This window comes from Sus scrofa, chromosome 15, assembly GCF_054392235.1.
Source record: "Sus scrofa isolate SSC_HxYL_T2T_F1_AM1 chromosome 15, Sscrofa_HxYL_maternal_Yorkshire_Landrace_v2.0, whole genome shotgun sequence".
Classification (NCBI taxonomy): Eukaryota; Metazoa; Chordata; class Mammalia; order Artiodactyla; family Suidae; genus Sus; species Sus scrofa.
The window spans coordinates 67,819,475-67,840,315 of record NC_139397.1 but is presented as its reverse complement, the minus strand read 5'-3'; the positions used below and the strand labels follow the sequence as shown (position 1 = coordinate 67,840,315).

General features: G+C 38.4%; 1 protein-coding gene and 1 non-coding gene across 14 annotated transcripts in view; one reads left to right on the top strand and one right to left on the bottom strand.

Annotated features, from left to right (window-relative positions):
• NRG1 (neuregulin 1) overlaps positions 1-20,841 on the top strand; it is a 1,062,032-nt gene that overhangs the window by 103,573 nt on the left and 937,618 nt on the right. The gene's annotated exons all lie outside the window — the stretch shown is intronic.
• On the bottom strand, positions 19,823-19,927 carry LOC146395887 (U6 spliceosomal RNA). Its single transcript, XR_014830673.1, has one exon. It is a non-coding gene; the product is annotated as a U6 spliceosomal RNA (small nuclear RNA).

Here is a 20,841-nt window from a genome sequence, read left to right as displayed (position 1 = left end):
TGTCATACCCTCCGTTAGTTAATACTAGCTACACTAACAGATACTGCCCTTGTCCCAGTCTTGGTAGATTAACACAGTAGATGTAAGATGTTCAAACAAGGGGAATTTGGAAATCCCCTATAGGCAGCAACTCATCATTCAGTGGTAACTCAGGTGTCTTGGATCCCTGCATCTGGTGGTCCTACCATCTTTAACAAGTGGCTTCTGGTCTCTGAGAGGAGAAAGAATGTGGAGCATTGCTCCTGTGGGAGACTTTTGATGGCCAAGGCTTGTGTTTTATATCCAGGTGCTACTGGCCAGGACTCCGTACCATGGCTCCTCCTAACAGATAATGAGGCTGGCAAGTGTTATCTAGCTGTGTGTGCCAAAGTGAAAGAGGTTTTATGAATAGCTTGCCAGTCAGTCTCTGCTGTACTTTATCCATCTGTTAAGCCTAGTTAAGTCATCTATTTCAATATCAATTTCCTTCTTACTCCTATACACAGAACCCACTCACCGAGGGAAACCATCTAAAGCCCTACTGGGGCTTGGGCAAGATGAACAGTGTCTGCAGGTAATGGGCAGTCCTCCCCATCAGCATTGGATGTGGCTTCTTATAATCTTGCAACTTCTGAATTAGAAAGACAGGTTACTGCCCTGCCCCATCTTCTCCCATCCCCAAAATTGAATAGGGAAAGAAGGATGGGGCTGTCTTCAATAAAAGTGCCTATTTGGAAAAGGGAAGAATGGGGGACATAACTGCATTCACTGGTACACAGTGGGAATAATACCTTGCTGGAGGGTAGGGTCTCCTGTACAGTTGTCCTCCTTGGTTCCACCCTGTGTATTCCTAGTACTGAGAACTGTGCCCAGTGTATGACTGGACTGTTTTCTAGAGTCGAATGAATTTATGCACAGAGCCCTGCACACAGTAAGAGCTACATAATAGCTGCTGCCATTATTATTATTATTATTATTATATCACAGCAAACTTAAGTGCTAAGTTTCTTTGGGTTTGGCTGACGTATCAACTGAACATGTTTAAGACTAGTCATTATTGTGATTAAAAGCTTATATGTGGTTTTTTTCTATCTATTGTTCGCTAGATATGCATCTGCATTTAGGAAAAATTATTGCATAATTTTATTGTAAATAATAATTTATAGGGTAAATATGGGGGTAACTTAAGGGGTTGATCGCTTAAGGGGTTGGGAAATCTCAATTTAAAACTACAGTAGATTGGATGGAGTTCCTTTGTAGCTCAGTGAGTTAAGAACCCAACAAAGTGTCCTTGAGGATGCAGGTTTGATTCCTGGCCTCGCTCAGTGGGTTAAGAATCTATTGCTGCCGCTTGCTGTGGTGTAGGTCACAGACATGGCTTGAATCTGGTGTTGCTATGGCTGTGGTGTAGGCTGGCAGCTGCAGTTACAATTGGACCCCCAGTCCAGAACTTCCATATGCTGTGGGTACAGCTGTAAAAAGAAAATGAACAAACAAAAAACTCGAGCAGACAGTTTCTGTACTGAAAAACACAAAAACTGTGTAGATTTTCATTTTCCCAGAGTAATAAAGTTGTTAGCAAAAGCACTGAGGGTTATTCTTTACATGATTTCTAAATTTTAAGCTTTCATAGGCCCATTGTAGCTTTGTAAATTGGTGCTCTGCCTTGGAAAAAGGCTTTGGTTTGGCGCTCAGGAATAGTAAAGACTGCTATGTACATAGCTTCAAACTCTTAGGTCTTCACAATGTGAACATGCGAATTAAACAGAGGAGGCAGACTGTGTTTTAGAAATCGTTAAAAGATTGTGCCGAGATTCCTTTAAGCTTTGGTTATTTCAGCTTAGCCACCCCCAGATTCGTGTTTATGGGTCTGACTTTGGAATAGAAAGGCCAGGTGTTCAAGTGTGGAATAACACAGCTGTGTGGGTATCATCAGAGGCTGCATAATGCTGTCGGTACTGGATCTCTGCCCTGAGCTCCATCCCAGTGATGAAGAATGGTGGCCAGCTGTGTGTTTCTTCTGACCCTGAACTAGAACTAATGAAGAGATCCTCCACCTACAGTCTGATGTATGTGGGTAGGAATGAGGAGCAATAGAATGTCTTTTCTTTGTGAGACACTGTGCCGGTCACTTTCATAGACTTTGCTGGAGTGTATTTCTTCTGATGTATTTTAGCTACCTATTTTTAATCTCTTGGCTTCTCCTGGTTTCTCTCTTCCCTAGGGTAGTGCTCACAATGGCATAGCCCTATCCTGTGCCCAACCATAGCAGAGACTTACTTTTAGCTTGTTCCAGTCATCTCAGTTTCTTTGGTATTTGTCTTTGTTTTTGCTGTCCCTAGAAGTTGGTTTACCCTAAGTTAATGAAGTTTAAGCATCAGGGCCTCTCACTTTCACGGACCTGTTCCAAGCTCATGGATTTTGAATATTGTTAAGTCTGTTGTCATGTCCTTGCAATGGTCCTGTGTTAAACTCAGACCTATCATAACTGGGTCCTTGCTTTGTACAGCTATATTCTTCCACACGGAGACTATCTATAGCAGTCATTTTTGGTAATTTCCTTGGGCTTTCCTTTTTAAGACAAAAGATTAAAACCAAAATACTCTTGAGTGGAGATGCTTTCGTTCATTGAGTAGTGTTCTAAATCAGGCTTGCTTTCTGGGTTTATGACATCGTGGCTCAGCAAAACTCTTTGAAATTTTCTAAGTCATAAAAAATTAGAAACACAAAAGAATATACTACTTTAAAGCTAAATTTGAGATTTTAAAGTTAGAATGTAAAGGGACAGATTATGGCATAACGAACAAATAGTTTTTTCATGAATTGAATAAATTTTATTTCAGTTATTATTAGCCTTTACCAGAAATTAAGGAGGAAATTATGAAAGAAGCCTTTACCTTCAAGTAGTTTATTGTTCAGAGAAAGAGGAAGCTAAATATTCAATCATAATGTTAATATGACTATTAGAGATGGTTGGAAGCTTCTGATAAGCTGGGTATTGAATAAAGCTTGAAAGATGAATAGATAAATGGATATGTTGTTACCTCAAATACAAGGAACAACCTGAACCACCATATTTGATTTGGGGAAACCTGATGGAATCGAAGTAATCTAAATACTTAACATGCTGAAGGGCTGGAGGTAGGAAGGGTGGTGGCAGGTTGTGAAAACTCAGTATTTCAGGTGTGGGTGATGTGATTTGCAAAGATAATCACAAAACTCTATAAACTATGGTATTGGACACGTCTAGGTGATAGTTGAATTTAGAGGAGACATCTGTTGTGTAAGCTGAGCCTGAGATGATTTATGCACAAGTGGGAAACTATTTAACATGATGGAAACATTGTAGTCTCGATTATGAGACAAATCGAGGCTGGAAGCCTGACTCTCTTTACTAGCTGAGATCCTCAGGAGATTTGATTCTTGCTGAGCCTCTGTTTCTCACAGTTGAAATTGTGATAATCTATCTCCTGCTTGCTGTGAGGACAAATGAACTCAGGTATTTACCTAGCGTATGGTAGATACTTAATAAACATTATCTTTATTATTATTATTACTGCTACAACTATTACCAGATTAAGAAGAGAAGTCACAAGAAGAGAGAGGGATATTAAAGCATCCTGGGAGCTGACAAAGATTTGAAGGGTAAATTTCCATCAGTTGGCATCAGGAGGTGACAACAGGTAGCCAGTGTAGAAACAGGACCACAGAAGAGCACTGTGTGCTGCCTCTCCAGACAATAATCATTTTAGTTGAAATTCTATGTTCTCTGTGCTTTGACAAATCAGTGTAAACTTTGTTAAATCCTGAAGGAGATTTCTTTTTCTGAACTAACTCTTGTTCATTGGCATGGCAGCTCAACGTGTAGGAGGAAAAGAGAAGGGAAAATGCTTTTTTTGTTTGAGGAGAACAGAAACAGCCCTAGGATAATGTTCAAATGCACATCTGCTGACCAGAACCAATCATTGCAAAAGTTCATGGGAAAACACTGAAATGGCTGAAGACCAGGCATACCTGCTGTACACATCTTAGTGTTTTTCTGTTGAGAGTACACATCTTAGTGTTTTTCTGTTGAGAATATGTGAGTCACCCTCATTAAAGTTACTAAAAATGAATGAGTGGGATGGAATTGACCAATCAGACCAGAGTTCAAAATTAGAGGGAATATTCATTCACTTATTCTTACTTAGTGTCTGCCATGTGCAAGGCGCTGTGCTGAATGCTGAGAGTGAAGCAACGTGGTTAGATCTTTCTCCAGTTGGCTTATCAGAAGTGCCTTAGACAGTTCTCCTGTACCACATGTAGGATTGATGAAATGAGGGAAGTGTCACAATGCTGTGGGATTTCAGACAACAACTCCCTGGGTTGGAGTTCTTCTTACTACGCCACCCTTGTCAAATGAGTAAGGGACCACACAGTCTCAGGGGGATGGCACAATTCGGAGGCGGAAATTCTTTTCCATTTACTTAATTCAAGCAAGTATGTCTCCCTCTCATCAACCAGTATTTCTTGGGGATACCTATTCTATGTTCTGTGTAAGCACATTCTTCTTTCCTCTTCTATCTTTTTCACTATTTTTTTTTTTTTCTCTGAAGCTTAGGTACTTCTGCCAGTGAGAAATGCCTAAGTAGTCGCAGAGATTTTTTTTCTCCTTACCTTTATTTTTTGGGGGTGATCTTGGCCATGTTGATTACCTTTATTAGGGGTTCCATTTTATAAGCTGTAAACTGGATTAATACAGGCCTCATTGGAATACCTGGTTGTTTTGTTTAAGGTGATCCTGGAAATAATTAACTTGTTTCAGATACACATCTAATTAATCTTGACATGACATTGTCTGGGTCCTATAGGGTTCAAATATATCCAGGCTTCTCAGCTGCTGGTATAGTTACTATGTTGACGTAGACATCTTCTTAGCCTGAAAGATGAATGACTTTAGAGGGTTATGAAGACAGAGGTTACCAGTCTTATTTTTTGTTGTTGAATTTATTGTCCTGACTTCATGTCTCAGTCCCAATAATACTTTGCAAGGTCAACTTTCACCCTCTATTTGTTCTTTTGCAAAACCTCACATAAAACAAGCTACCATTCCACTATATTTAATGCTATTGTAAGAAACAAAATTGCTTTCCCATTCTTCTGGTTCATTCTCTGTTAACATTCTTTGCATACTGAAAATGTTGCTCTCAGCTTTCCTTGTTTTCCAAACTTTATAACAACAGCAGCAACAACAACTATTTTTATAGTGCTGATAACACACTAGTAAGTGCCAAGCACTGTTTTGGAGTTTCATACCATTAGCATTTAATCCTCCCAACAACTCTGTGTACTATTAATTGTACTCATTTCATAGGTGAGGAAATGGAAGCACAGCAGAGTTAAATATCTTGCTGAAGGTCACATAAAAAGTGTGGAGTCAGTGTTTGAATCCCTCCTTGCACTACTCTGCAGTCTGTGCCTTTAACCATTTCACTTTGTCTCCTTAAGTTAGCTTCTAGTACCTTCTTCTGATTTGGAATGGGCATAACCACCGAAGCAAATGCAAATTTTTGTTTTTCAACTTGTAATATTGTAGCTGACTTTGAACAGTAAGATTTTTAGCCGAAGACCTATATCATGGAAGCAGGAGATCATATGAAAAGAGAACAGAATAAAGGCCCCTTTTATCTTCTGCAGGACCAGCCCAAGGCAAATTTGTGCAATCAGTGAAGTATATCGCTGGCATCTTTTCACCTTTCTCTTTCACATTTTGGCACTCCTCTTTTTCACTTTCATGCTATTTTTGCTCCATTTTCAGTACCTCTAGCTCGTCAAATTCCTAAGAGTCCCAAGCTTTCAGTGGAATGCACCTCAAATATATGTTAAAATGAAAGCATCTACCCTCTTCCTGACCCTGCAACTCCTCAGAATCCATCCTAGAACAATATTCTGAAATGCAGAGATTTTTGCATAAAGATGTTCATCACAGCTTTCTTTTCAATAATAAAAAATTGGAAACTGCCTAAATGTGCAACATAAGATGAATGGTTAAGTAAATTATGAGAAGTGCATGCAATGCGGTGTTATGCCACCATTAAAACTGTTTATGAAGACTTGATGGGGGAATGCATAAGATTAAACTTAGAAAATTAAATTAAAAGCAGTGATATCAACCCTAGAAAAATGCATATAAAAAATGAAAGATAACACCCAAAATATTAAATGTATATGAACTGGGGTAATGGAATTCTAAAATTATTATAGTTTCCTGTTTTGGTTTTATTATATATAGAATATATATAAAATGTAGTTTCCTGTATTGATAATCCAGAAAATAAGTAGATGTTCAATTAAAAAAAAAAACTTGATTCATAATAAATTGTGTGACTTATTTTTAATCCTCCTAGGTGTGTTTTCATTACAAAACGATTTGAACCAATCCCAGTATCTCTTTAATTAGTGGGATGACAGGAAGTACAAGAAAATGAAGCAAAATATTGAGGAAATATAGAGGGTGATCGTGTGAAATAGAACAATTGCAATTGAATTCTTAAAGGCAGCTGACTGAGCTGTTCTTGGCTTTACACAACTTTTATTCTTTAAATTTTTTTTTTTAAACTTTGAGCTTTCTATTTACCAGTTTGTTTTGTTTTTCTATTGTTTTTAACAGTGACATCCTTTGCAATGATTTTCTTCCATTCTATGGTGGTTTTTTGTTTTTTTAAATGGTATCTTTTGTTGGGCACAAGCTTTTGAGTTTAATTAGGTCCCATTGGTTTACTTTTGTTTTTACTGTCATTATGGGAGGTGGCTCAAACAAGATGTTGCTGTGATTTATGCCGAAGAATGTTCTATGTTTTCTTCTAGAAGTTTTATAGTATCTGGCTTTATGTTTAGATCTTTAATCCATTTTGAGTTTATTTTTGTGTTCCAGATGTATGGTGTTAGAGAATGTTCTAATTTCATTCTTTTACACATAACTGTCCAGTTTTGCCAGCACCACTTATTGAAGAGACTATCTTTCCTTCACTGTATGTTCTTGACTCCTTTGTCATAGATTGGTTGACCATAGGTGCTTGGGTTTATTTCTTGGATTTCTCTCCTGTTCTGTTGATCTATATCTCTGTTTCTGTGCCAGTACCATACTGTTTTGAGTACTGTAGCTTAGTAGTATAGTCTGAAGTAAGGGAGCTTGACTCCTCCAGTTCTGTTTTTCTTTTTCAATATTGTTTTGGCTATTTAGGATCTTTTGTGTTTCAATACAAATGAGAAAGCAAGGACTGTCGTTCTGGAAAAAGGAGAATACATTTAGGTTGAAGATGAGTGTAGGCATACATGGCTTATGTACATGGTGGGGATTATAAATATCTGAAATAGTTTATTGTTTCCAAATTAAGAATTGCTTATATTCTTTTGCAACATTTTTTTTTATTTTTGGAGGCCAAGCCACAGTTGAATTTCATGCTTCTGCATGTTATGTAACACTACAGAGATGAGCTTTAAGTGGGAATACTCCTAGGTACGTTTAGCTTCTCCACTTCAATTCTGCTCATTTTATTCTGGAAGATAGGATAGGTGATTCCATTCTCTTCCACCAAAATAAGTGATTTTCTCTCCTGAAAGACAGTTTTTAGCCAGAGAGTAGAAGAGGAACCTGGTTGTTTAGATTTCAAATATATATCCCCAGGGGATAGCATTCAATCTCCTGAACACCAACCAATAAAGGAAAAAGAGAAAGAATGTCATTAGTAGGGGTGAGGAGCCATTTTCCTAATCCAGTCCCCAGTATCTCCTGGATTAACCTTATGTATGAATTTATTTTTCCTTCCAAGACCATACTAGCAGTGAGAGCTCAGTGGGAAAGTAAGACTATGTTCTCAATGGAAGTATTATTTTTGGAACTATTATTTTCATGTCCCAGTGTATCACATAATACATGTGAATGTTTTTGTAATACAAATATGTAAATGCAAAGTTAAATGTCTAAATCTTACATCAAGTGCTGTTACACCCACACTCTTTCACTTTTCTGTATAGGATGGTGATATGTAAAAGAGAGGTGAAATAGAAGAACTAAATGATTAGAAAATAAATTACAAACCTCAGTGCATTTAAAAATAGAAATGATCCATAGAGAGGGGGGTAAGATCCTTAGACTGCTGATGGTTCCCTCACCTGTTAATAAACTCAGAATTGTGTTTGCTCACATTAAGAATGAGCTGCTATACAGATCAGGTCTTGTTACAACAAACCACAAGTGACTATCTGAATTTTTATGGTAAAATAAATGCTATGGTACTAAATGAATGTCACCCAATAGTGTGTGTATTTTTTACTTGATCATGCAGTGGTGTTTGCAGATGGGTATTTGACCTCCCCTAGCTTTCTTCTATGTTAGTGGTATTTCAGAAATACCTCCTTCCCTTGCTCCATGAGTGCTTACATAACTTGACAGTATCCCTTGTAGCAATTTGAAAATAGAACCTCAGGTCATTGGAATTTATGAATTCTACTGAAATCTGGCATAATAATTCTGAAGTGGAACTCATGGAAGAATTATGGCCTCCCAATTACTAGTCAAATTATTTTCTTATAGAGGTGGAAATAAAGGGTAATTCTTTTTATTTCAAATCCCAAAGTATACCTTACAGCAACAGTATCATAGGTCCTACACAATCATGAAGGTAGGAGGAATTGCAAAAAAGAAGGAAATATTTGCCAGATGTTTACTATAGACATTTTAAAAACAATTTAATCTGATACTCTACTAAGGACTACTTTTATAGCCCTGAGCCAGTAAGTTCTCTATAAATGCTACACTCAAAAAACCTGAAATGCGTACAGTTTTGTTAAGGAATTAGCCATAAATCCTAAGTGGGGGGATGGAGGAGTGAATGAAAGTTTCATTGAAGAAATAGTCACAGAACCATCAATTAAAAGATGGTGTGAGTCACTTGAGTTAAGATGGGGAAGGGACAGCATATGCAAGAATCTGCAGTAGGAGGGAGCTTAAAAATGAGAGGAATGGCTGAATGACAGAGGAAGTGGGACAGTCAGTACCACATAAGCTGAGGTGGAGGTCATGGGTAGCAGTCATACCAGGAAGTGCCATTCTGACCTTTTTAAGGAATTTTGGTTCATCCTAAAAGTAGTGGAAAGCCATTGGGAAGCTTTCATCAACAGCTTTAACATGAACAAATGTACTTTTTCAGTATTATAGATGTAGTGTGGCACAGCAGATGACACAGATAAGACTGTCAATTCAACCATCTGGGTGAAACACAATGGTAGTTTAGATGGAGTGGTTCAGGTAAAGACAGAGAGAGGTAGACACTTTGGGATGTGGGTAGAATGAATAGAATTCCTTGATAGGAGGTTGTGAGGGAGTGAAGAAGAGGAAGGTATCGAATGTGACATAGAGCCCTGCATGGCGTAATAAGATGCATGGCGGTGCCATTGAGAGGCGGTAAAGATTCAAGAAGACCTGACTTGTATAAAAAAAATGATCCAATTTTTTAGTGCTGGGTTAGAGGGTATGGATCATGTGTTTGGTTTTTACAGGCATAGGCCACAACTGTTTAGAAAAAAAAGTGCTAAGGCATTTGGATATATGACTCTGGAATATAGCAGAGAAATCTAGGTGTGCACATTTAGACACGGATGATGGGAACATGAGGGTGAAGAGCTGTGACATTTAGTAGCTCCATTAAGAGTGAGGCTGCAGGAAGAAACAGAAGGACTGGATAGGAGAGAAACAAGAGGATGACTGCTTTGCAGAAAGTGAGGAAATTGGCGTTTCAAAATAATAGGCTAAGAGGTATCATTGGTGCAACCACTATGGAAAACTGTATGGAGATTCCTGGGCCATCTATATGGAGAAAACCATTAACTCAAAAAGATGAATATACCCCAGTGTTCATTGCAGCACTATAAACAGTAGTCAAGACATGGAAGCAACCTAAATGTCCATTGACAGAGGAGTAGATGAAGATGTGGCACATATATGCAATGGACTATTACTCATCCATAAAGAATGAAATAATGGCATTTGTAACAACATGGATGGACCTAGAAATTATCATAGTAAGTGAAGTTAGAGACAAATAGCATATGCTATCACTTATATGTGGAATCTAAAAAACAAGGATCCAAATGAACTTATTTGCAGAACAGAAACAGACTCACAGACTTTGAAAAACTTATGATTACCAAAGGGGACAGGTTGGGGGAGAGGAATGAACTTGGGGGTTTGGGATGGAGATGTTCTAAAATTAGGTTGTGATGATGGTTGTACAACTATAAATAAAATTCATGGGCTTAAAAAACACTAAAAATATTAAAATAAAAAAATATAGGGGTAAGGGATGTCAAATGGTAAGAGAGAGAAACTGGGATGAGGAAGAACACACTTGTGTTGGTTTTTAGTAACTAGAAGTTGTGGGTCATCCTAGCAAGAATCATTTCAGGGATGGAAACAGGATGAGAAGGGGTTGAAGAATAAGGATGGGTGAGAATGTAAAGAAGAGCAGACAACTTTTTAGCTACAAATGAAAGGAAAGAGAAAGCCAAGGTGTTAATGTGGGTAAGGAGGTAGGGCTGGATGAAGGATGAATGAAAGACTCGAAAGAATGTTCTGGGCAGAGAGAGCAGACAGCGAAGGCAAGAGGTTGCTTCAGTAAGAGTAAGGACAGTGACTGGAGCGGAGTAAGGGTCTTAGGTTTTGCATTTTATTCTAAATGTGATGAGAGCACAATGGGATCTTTTGAGTGAAGAAGTTTTACCTGTTTTATAATTTCATTGGCCTCCCATCAGATTGTCTTGCAGAGAACAGACTGTGAAGGAGGCAGAGATGGAAGGGCAGGGGGATGAACCGAAGAGGAGGCTGCTCAGTCAACATTAAGCTGATGTTTATTCAACATCCTCACTATGCTGGACGTCTCTAGGCTAGAGGAGTTGGTCCCTTGGACTTGGACAAGGAAGAAAAGGTCAGAATTGAGGTCTAGTTTGAAGGTAGAGTGGATTGGATTTACAGGTGGATTGAATGTGGCTGTGAGAGGAAGAGATTCCAGAATGGTGATTTCAAGGTTTTTGGCTTGAGCAACAGAGTGAATGGTGGTGGAACAGGGGTTGGGAGCATTTGAGAGAGGAAGCAGGTTTGAGGAGGGGGATCAGCAGGAGTTCAGTTCTAGAGTTTGTTAAGGAAATGATGCTTTTTTACTTGTAGGATTCTTATGAGTATAACTGATATAACGAATGTTAAGGGCTTCGCAAAGAATAGTAAACACTTATCAAATGTTTATTGTTATTAGAATGGATCATATTCAATAATAGTAATATCCAGACTTGATGGGCACACAAACTGTGTTACTTGGCTTTGTCACTAACTTGCTGTGTGACTTTGAGCAATGTTTGTCCTCCTTAACTTTTTTTATTAAAGAATAGTTGACTTACAATGTTGTGCCAATTTCTGCTGTACAGCAAAGTGACTCAGTCATATATATATATATATATATATATATATATATATATACACACTTTCTTTCTTAATATTATTTTCCATCATGGCCTATCCCAGGAGATTTCTTTGAGAAATTTATTTATTCATTCTCACCCTCTTCATCTCTGAAATTTTCCAAGGCGAGCATCAGATGAGAAATTGGCAGGCAGATCTATAAGATCCCAGACCACGGTAGCACTTTCAGCCTGGAAAGAACTGGTTAGTAAGACCTCAATGCTCTTTTTAGTGTCTAGATATTATTTTCCTTTTGTAACCAAGCCACTTTCCAAAGCAGATCTAATATATATATTTTTGCAAGCTTTGTGAATTATCGTGGACTGCAGGAGGGCATTCATTAATGATTAGTACTTAAAGAAAACTGGCAAAAAAAGATCTCTCATTGTAAAATCAGTCATTATTAAAAAAAACCCCAAATATTCCTAGAGGTAAGGAAATACAATATCACTTATACCCTCCTGATATGTACTCAGCCATTTTGAAATTAAATCTTTGGTCCCTATTGCAAGGTTCTAGAAACTTAGACACATACTGGCAGGATTGTCGAGAGGAGAGCCTAGGGAGCTTTGAGATTTAATTACTTCTTTTAAAAAGTAAACTTTAGTCAATTAAGGAGCTATGGTCTGTCTTCTATTATTAAATTAACTGAATCATGCAATAAAATATCAGTGGAGACTGCAGTACTCACTTGGACAGGCCTTACCATTTTAATTATTTATAGAGCCAAATTTAGCCAAACAGTCACTATCACAAATATAATAGAGGGAAAGAAAAACTCAAAATCTACCTCTACTTTACCTAGCACATCAAGATTAAAACTTTTTTTTTGTTTGTTTGCTCTTAATGACCTCCCTGGCTCAAGGTTTTATCCTTAGGATTCTGTGGCAATACTAGCGCCTATGAGTTATTCTTAGGGCCTAAATTATTAGTACGTTATATGGTTCTGGTAACCAGCTATGAATGATTTTGGGGGTTGGAGAATACTTGTTGCAAAGAGAGGTTAAAATGCAGCATTTCCTTCTGGTACCTGTTTAATTTATTTCTATGAACTTAATGACATTAATTTTTAATGTTACTAACATCTGCCTTATCCTGAGTAGCAGAGGCAACATGCCTAGAGTGAAAATAGGCAGTTGGAAGGGCTTAAGTTTTCCCTGAGTGATGTTAACTTACAACTGATGCTAATGACATACTTTTACCTCATGTTGGAAAGTTCTAAGGATGAAATCTTGTGGTATCACTGTAGGATGCTGTTGATCTATGATGTTCTCACTCCTAATCCCTGGATAGGTAAGCCTTCTACAGGCAGACCTCATTTTATTGCACTTAAAGATACTGGTTTTTACAAATTGAAGGTTTGTCACAATCCTGCATTGGCAAGTCTCTCAGCACCATTTTCTAGCAGCATTTGCTCAGTTCGTGTCTTTGTGTCACATTTTGGTGATTCCGGCACTATTTCAAACTTTCTCATGATTGTTGGGCTTGTTATGGTGATCTGTGATCTTTGATGTTACTGTTGCAATTGTTTGGGGGCATGAGCTGTACCCATCTATGATGGCAAATTCTAATTGCCCCTGATGAATGCTGTATGTGTTCTAACTCTGCTGCCCACTGGCCATTCTCCCATCTCTCTCTCTCTCCCTCTCCTGGGACCTCCCTATTCCCTGAGATACAACAATATTGAAATTAGGGCAATTAAAAACCCTACAGTGGCCTCTGTGTTGAAAGAAAGAGTCACATTGCACTTTAAATTAAAAGCTAGAAGTGATGAGGCTTAATGAGGAAGGCATGTCAGAAGCTGGAGATAGGCTGAAAGCTTGGGCTCTTGTGCCAAACAGTTGCACAAATTGTGGATACAAAAAGTTTTTGAAGGAAATTAAAAGTTGTACTTTCAGTGAACATGCAAATGATAAGAAAGCAAAATGTGTACTATGGAGAAAGTTCGAATGGTTTAGAGACAAGCTTAGGCCAGCCACATGTCCTTAAGCCAAAGCCTAATCTTTAGCAAGGTCCTAAATTTCTTAGTCTGTGAGGGCTGAGAGAGGTGAGGAAGCTTCAGAAGGACAGTTTGAAGCTAGTAGAAGTTGGTTGATGAGGTTTAAGGAAAGAAGCCATCTTCATAATATAAAAGTGCAAGGTGACTCAGTAAGTGCTGATGTAGAAGCTGTAGCAAGTTATTCAGATGTAGCTAAGATAATTAATGGAGGTGGCAATACTAAATAGCAGATTTTCATTGTAGATTAAACAGTCTTATATTGAAAGAAGATGCCATCTGGAACTTGCATAGCCAGAGAGGGGAGAATTCAGTGCCTGGTTTCTAGGTTTCAAAGGACAGGCTAACTCTTGTTAGGGGATGGTGGAGTTGGTGACTTGAATTTGAAGCCAGTGTTCATATACAGGTCTGAAAATGCTAGGGCTCATAAGAGTGAGGCTAAATCTATTTTTCCAGTGCTATGTTAATGCAATAATAAAGCCTGGATGCCAGCACATCTCTATAACATGGTTTATTGAATATTTTAAGCCTACTGTTGTGACCTACTGCTCAGAAAAAAGATTCCTTTACAAATATTATTGCTCTTGGACAATGTACCCCATCACTCAGGAGCTCTCATGGAGAAGTACAATGAGATCAATATTGTTTACATGCACACTAACACTGTTGTGCATCCCTTCTGTAGCCCATGGGTCAGAGAGAAATTTTGACTTTGAAGCCTTATTTAAGAAATACATTTCATAGGGCTTATAGCTACCGTGGATACCGATTTCTTCTGAAGGATCTGAGCAGAGTCAATTGAAAACCTTCTAGAAAGGATTAACCCTTCTAGATGCCATTAATAACATTCATGATTCATGGAAAGAAGTCAAATACCAGCGTTCAATGAAGCTTGGAAAAAGTTGATTCTAACCTGTATGGATGATTTCGAGGGTTCAGGACTTCGGTGGAGGAAGTAGCTGCAAATGTGGTGGAAACAGTGAGAGAACTATAATTAGAAGTGAAGCCTGAAGGTGGGACTGAATTGCTGCCCTCTCAGGATAAAACGAGTGGATGAGGATTTGCTTTTTATGGCTGAGAAAGAAAATGCTTCTTGAGATGGAATCAACTCCTGGCGAAGATGCTATGAAGATGGTGCAAATGACAACAAAGGATCTAGAATATTCCACAAACTTAGTTGCAAAATTAGTGGCAGGGTTCGAGAGGACTGTCTCCAATTTTCAAAGAAGTGCTACAGTGGGTAAAATGCTATAAAACAGCATTACTTGCTACAGAGAAATTGTTTGTGAAAGGAAGAGTCAATCAATGCAACAAACTAAATTGTTTTCTTATTTTAAGAAATTGCTACAGCCACCTTTGCCTTCATCAGTCACCTCCCTAATCAGTCAGCAGCTGTTGACATTGAGGCAGGACCCTCTACCAGCAAAAAGATCATGTCTTGCTGAAGGCTCAGAAGATGGTTAACATTTCTTTAAGCAATAAAGTGTTTTTTATTCAAAGTACACTTTTTTAGTATACTTTTTTTAAAAAAGACAATGCTCTTGCACACTTAATAGACTGCAGTATAGTGTAAGCACAACTTTTATGGGAAGTTTTGGTGTAGAAATCCAAAATATTTTGTGTCACTTTATTGCAGTATTGATTTTATTTTGATGGTCTGAAACTCAGCCTGCAATATCATTGAGATATGCCCATGTTCTGTTCTGTTCCTTCTAAGAACTCCTCACGTAGGCTCTCTGTGGCTCTCAAGCACTAAAATTGTAGGGACAAGTGCAGTTGCTCTTATCTATTCAAATGGAATCATTTCCTATGGAAAAACAAAGGCATAATGTAGTTATGGAAGTAGCTCTTATAGGTGCAAAGTTGCCTAAAAGTTATTCTTAATCTCTTTATTGAAAACTTGCTGTTGTGCAGACATGGAGTTGGTTGCCTTGGTTTCCTCTTATCCACCTACCTGGTGATTTTGGTGGGAGGTGAGGCTCCATACTAGAGCATCAGTTCTCACTATGAACTTCTTGGACATATCCAGTTGGTTTGGTCCTTCCTGCCATCACGGCCTGCCTTGTGGTCCTCACTTCTTGTAACCACTTCCCCCACTCCTGCCCTGGAAGGATTTGGGCTGCTCTGGGCCTTCTGCCAATTAAAGGCTAGTTATTACCTCACTTCCTTTGGAGTCTCAGCAGGGAAGACTGACCTGTGTGTAGCCTTATCTGAACCATAGATTTTTCTTAACTGCTTTGAGATACAGCCCTGATGTTTACAAAGATGTCTATACCTGCAATCCCAGCCTTGACATCCCAACATATAGCTTCCCACAGATCACCCTCACATTGCCTTCTAAGATATTTTATAGCTGAGAAACTTGACACTGAGAGAGAAGCTTACTTGATAAAGGCCATCTAGCTGATGTTTGGGCAGGAATTCAGATCCACATTCTCTTGACTGTTCTGTATCCATCCATTATCCTTCACTCATTCTGAATTCTAGCTGCTCTTACTGCTATGAATATCTAGCAAGTGTTCACTCGCATGTTATACTCTGAAAGCAAGTGAATAATATGCTTCTTATGCCTCACTATTTTTAGGAAGTACTTTATTTAACCTTGCCCAGAGGTGAATGTATCTATGCTCTGATTCCTGTGGGTTTGTGTATAGTTAGCCAATATACCTGGCTATCCATTTGAAAAGTTGGCCAAATACCACGTCTGGGCATGAGTTTCCACTGCATTGCAGCAGTGAGAATTCACTTTATCCCAGAGGAGTCTGCTGTTCTGAAAGAATGGAAATTTCTACTCTTTACTACCGAACCATATCAACACTAGTCTTGAAATGTGAAGAGATAATCATAGTCATCTCCCCAATCCCTGATGCTTTTGTTCCAGAAGAGTAATCTGTTGTTTACTTGATGCTGCATGAGAGTTTGGAGGGCCAAGAGGAGAAAAAAGACCTGTAAGGACAAAGCTAACTCAAGGAGAAATCCTAAATTATTTATATTACCCTTTTCTTTGTAAATAAATAGCCCTTTGTTGGGATAGCTAGGAATCTAAATCCACACAAATCATTGGTTGTATAGTACAGTCTGCAAAATCCTTGCAAGCATAATATTTTTATCTCCCTGCCTCCACTCAGGTTTGCCATGTTGAGATGAGGCAATTAAAGTCTCAGTTCATGTCTCACATTTCATGTGAAAATTGTCAGTCTTTTATAGCATTTTATTCATTATGAACATACTATTGATTGTCCTCAAGAAATACAAGTATCTCTGAAGATGCTCACCTAAGACCCTATCACAGTATCTTTGTGAAACTGATTGTGAGAGTCTTCCCAAGTGATGGATAGAAAGCAAGTTTATTAAAAGGAAAGGAGAAGGAGGTGGCAGAAAAGGTAGAATTCTGAAAGAAGAGGGGAGAAGCCACTGAAGCAACCTCCTGGGCACACGTGTTTCCCTCAAGGTGACCTTACTGAGTGAAGAATGCAAGCCGCATTTAACGATGGACACTGGCCACCCATTTGGAGGGCTTAGAGCTACATGTGTCCGGAGTGGTCGTAAATTCCTTAAGGGCAACCACACCTCCTTCCAGACTGAGATGAAAGAATAACAATGTCCTTAGAGCATCTCTACATCTGGGCCCTTCTCCATTAACTTTATGGTCTATGTTATTTCCCCTTTGCATCTATTAGAAACAGAGGATTAATCAGAATCTTATGGCTTCAAAAAGTAAGATGTGTTACCTGTTTGGCTTGTGCCCATATACTTAAGAGTTTCCTAAGGAAGGACTGTCATGCTTAATAGATTTGATGAGCCTACTGAGCCTCCCTGCTTTCTTTCAGCTTTGCTTGTAAATATATTTCCTTTTCAGCATCTTAGCAATCTTCTTTAAGCAAACACTGAGGTTGCAGTGGGGCCAGGATCTCAGTAATGCATCTGCTGAACCTTTGAAAGCAAGGGGGGCAGGCACATTCTAAGGTGTGATCACCATTAAATGCCACCGTTCTCATGCTTTTTCAAAGTTATAAAGCCTCATTTGTTTTTTTGTAGTACTTTTATGAGAAAAAAGTGAACAAAGTTATGTCTCTGGGACATACATATTTTGAGATGTTTTAGATTTAGTAACATTCTTAGACTGTCTCAGTACTGGAAATCTTTCTTGTTTTCTTTTTCCCCCACATACTTTCTATTTTACTAGTATTTTTGACCAAAAGGTATATAAAGGAGAGTGAATGAAATCGCTGCTTAAGTAGCTCTTTAGTAGCTCTGTTTTAAGCCTCATTTAAAAGGAGGGTTGAAACGTGTTTCCATCAAGTTTAGTTACTCTCAGTTTTCACAAATCTTAGTCTCAATTCTCTCATTGTTTCAAACAATTTAGGATTTGTCATATTGGGTAAAAAGAAACCAGCTTTACTCAATCAGGACATTTGTTTTATATTCCACCGTGCTACCTTCAAAAAGAAAATGATCATTTATGCTGAGGATGATTTTTAAAAAAATGAATAATAGACAATTTTGCTGGATTTTCTAGGAGCAGCCTACGAAAATGCCAAAGTAAGACTCAAAGCAAATAGGGACTTCTGCATGAAGAGAAGGTTTGGAGAAACCTTGTTTTAACTCATACTTCCTCAGTAGGAAGCACCCTCTGTGGGAGCACCCTCTATATGGGAAAGAGGGCGAAAAGGAGGGGAGAAAAGGGTGTCATATGTTATCAACCCATGATTTTTTAACACTTATTATTGAGGTACAATTTACATACAATAGAGAAGTCATTGTTTTGACAGATATATTCACTTGTGAGCACCCCTCCATTAAGACAGGGAGCATTTCCATCACTAAAAAGTTGCCCCTTACACTTCTTCCTTTTATCCCACTTAGAGGCAACCACTGGCTCAGTGGTTAACGAACCCGATTAGTATCTGGAGGATGCAGGTTTTATCCCTGGCCTCACTCAATGGGTTAAGGATCCACCATTGCCATGAGCTGTAGTGTGGGTTGCAGATGCTGCTTGGATCCCAAGTTGTTGTGGATGTGGTGTAGGCCGGCAGCTGCAGCTCTGATTCGATCCATAGCCTGGGAACTTCCATATGCCTCAGGTGGGGCCCTAAAAAGACAAAAGACAAAAAGCAAACAGCAAACCCAAAAAGAGAAAAAGAGTGAAACACTTGGATAGTTTATAAAATAAGAATGGCCAATAAGCACAAAGATGCTCAACATCATCAGTCATCAAAGAAATGCCAACTAAAACCATAATGAGTTACCACTACGTACATCCTATTAAAAAGACTAATAATGTCAGATCATTGCTTAAGATACAGAACAGCTGGAATTCTCATGCACTGGAATAAGGACATTGCAAAATTGTACCACCAGTGTGCAAAACTGGCCACTTCTTTTTTGTTGTTGTTGTTATTGTTGTTGTTGCTGTTGCTATTTCTTGGGCCGCTCCCGCGGCATATGGAGTTTCCCAGGCTAGGGGTCCAATCGGAGCTGTAGCCACTGGCCTATGCCAGAGCCACAGCAACGCGGGATCCGAGCCGCGTCTGCAACCTATACCACAGCTCACGGCAACGCCGGATCGCTAACCCACTGAGCAAGGGCAGGGACCGAACCCTCAACCTCATGGTTCCTAGTCGGATTCGTTAACCACTGCGCCACAACGGAAACTCCCCGCCACTTCTTATAAAGTTAAATATATGCACATGGCTTATGATCTAGCAATTGCACTCCTAAGTACTTTCCTAAGAGAAATTACAACAGAGGTTGACCCAAAAGATTGAATACGAATGTTCATAGCATCTTCATTCATGATATTCCCAAACTGGAAACAACTCACCATCCATTGTGTGACATATCCATACTGTAGAATACAAGGAGAAATGAGCTACTCATATACACAACCATTAAGACTAATCTTGAAAGCATTATGTTGAGCTAAAGAATCCCAGGCATATAACTACAGATGTGATAAATTCATTTGAGTAATAAAAAAAAAAAATTAAAAAAGAATTCCAGGAACAAAATAGTACCTACTGTATAGGATTCCATTTATATGAAGTCATATACCATTTATATGACTTGGTAACACTAAGTGACAGTGACAGGAATCAGTGGTTGCTTTTTTTTCTTTTTCTTTTTGTCTTTTTAGGGCTGCATCTGAGGCATACAGAGGTTCCCAGGCTAGGGGTCGAATTGGAACTGTAGCCACTGGCTTACACCACAGCCACAGCAGTGTGGGATCTGAGCCATGTCTGCAACCTTCATCACAGCTCATGGCAACACTGGATCCTTAACCCATTGAGCAAGGCCAGGGATTGAACCTGTGTCCTCGTGAATACTAGTCAGGTTCATTAACCCCTGAGCTACTATAGGAATGCCAATGCTTCATGAATTTGTGTCATCCCTGCCTAGGGGCAATGCTAATCTTCCTTGTATCATTCCAATTTTAGTATATATGCTGCCAAAAGGAGCACTCACCCTTTTTCTACTAGTTTGTGGTCTTGTTAATTCATTAGAAGTTCTCTGCATGCTTTGGATGTGTCTAGTATATGTGTTGCCAATATATTCTCCCAGAATGTAGCTTGCCCTTTCAGTTTCTTAAAGGTTGTTTATTGAAGAGTTTTATTTTATTGTTTATTGAGTTTTAAATATTGATGAGTGCCATTTTATCAATATTTTCTTTTATGGGTAGTGCTTTTTGCATTGTGTCTAAGAAATCCTGGCTTATCCCAAGGTTATAAGCATAAGTCCTATGTTTTCTTGTAGGATCTCTAGAATTTTAACTTACATGTTTAGGTTTTCAATACATTTTTAGTTAATTTTCATGTATATTATGAAGGTATGGTTCAAGATTAATTTTTCTCGGTGCATATATCCACTAAGCAAATTTGCTGAAAAGATGTTTCTTTACCCACTGAACTGTGTTTGTGCCTTTGTCAAAATTCAAATGTCCATCTATTTCTGGATCTCTATTCTGTTTCCTATTTGTCTATCTGGATGTCAATAGTACACTCTTAACTAAATCATGAAATCAGCTAGTTTCAGTTCTCTAACCTTGTTGCTTTTTTTCAAGATATTTTAGCAATTTCAGGTCCTTTGAATTCCCGTATAAATTTTAGTATCAGTTTATCAGTTCTCAAAAATCCTGCTGACATTTTGATGGAAATGTTTTGATTATGCAGATAAATTTAGGCAGAATTAATATCTTTACAATACTCTGAGTTTTCCAACTCATGTGTTTATTATATCTCTTGATTTATTTAGATCTAGTAGGTCCTTGTAAATTTCTTAGGAATTTCTTTGTACACATTTGTATCCTCTGCCAATAAAGACGGTTTTGTTTCTTCTTTGACAGTTATATGCCTTGAATTTTTTTTTCTTGTCTAAT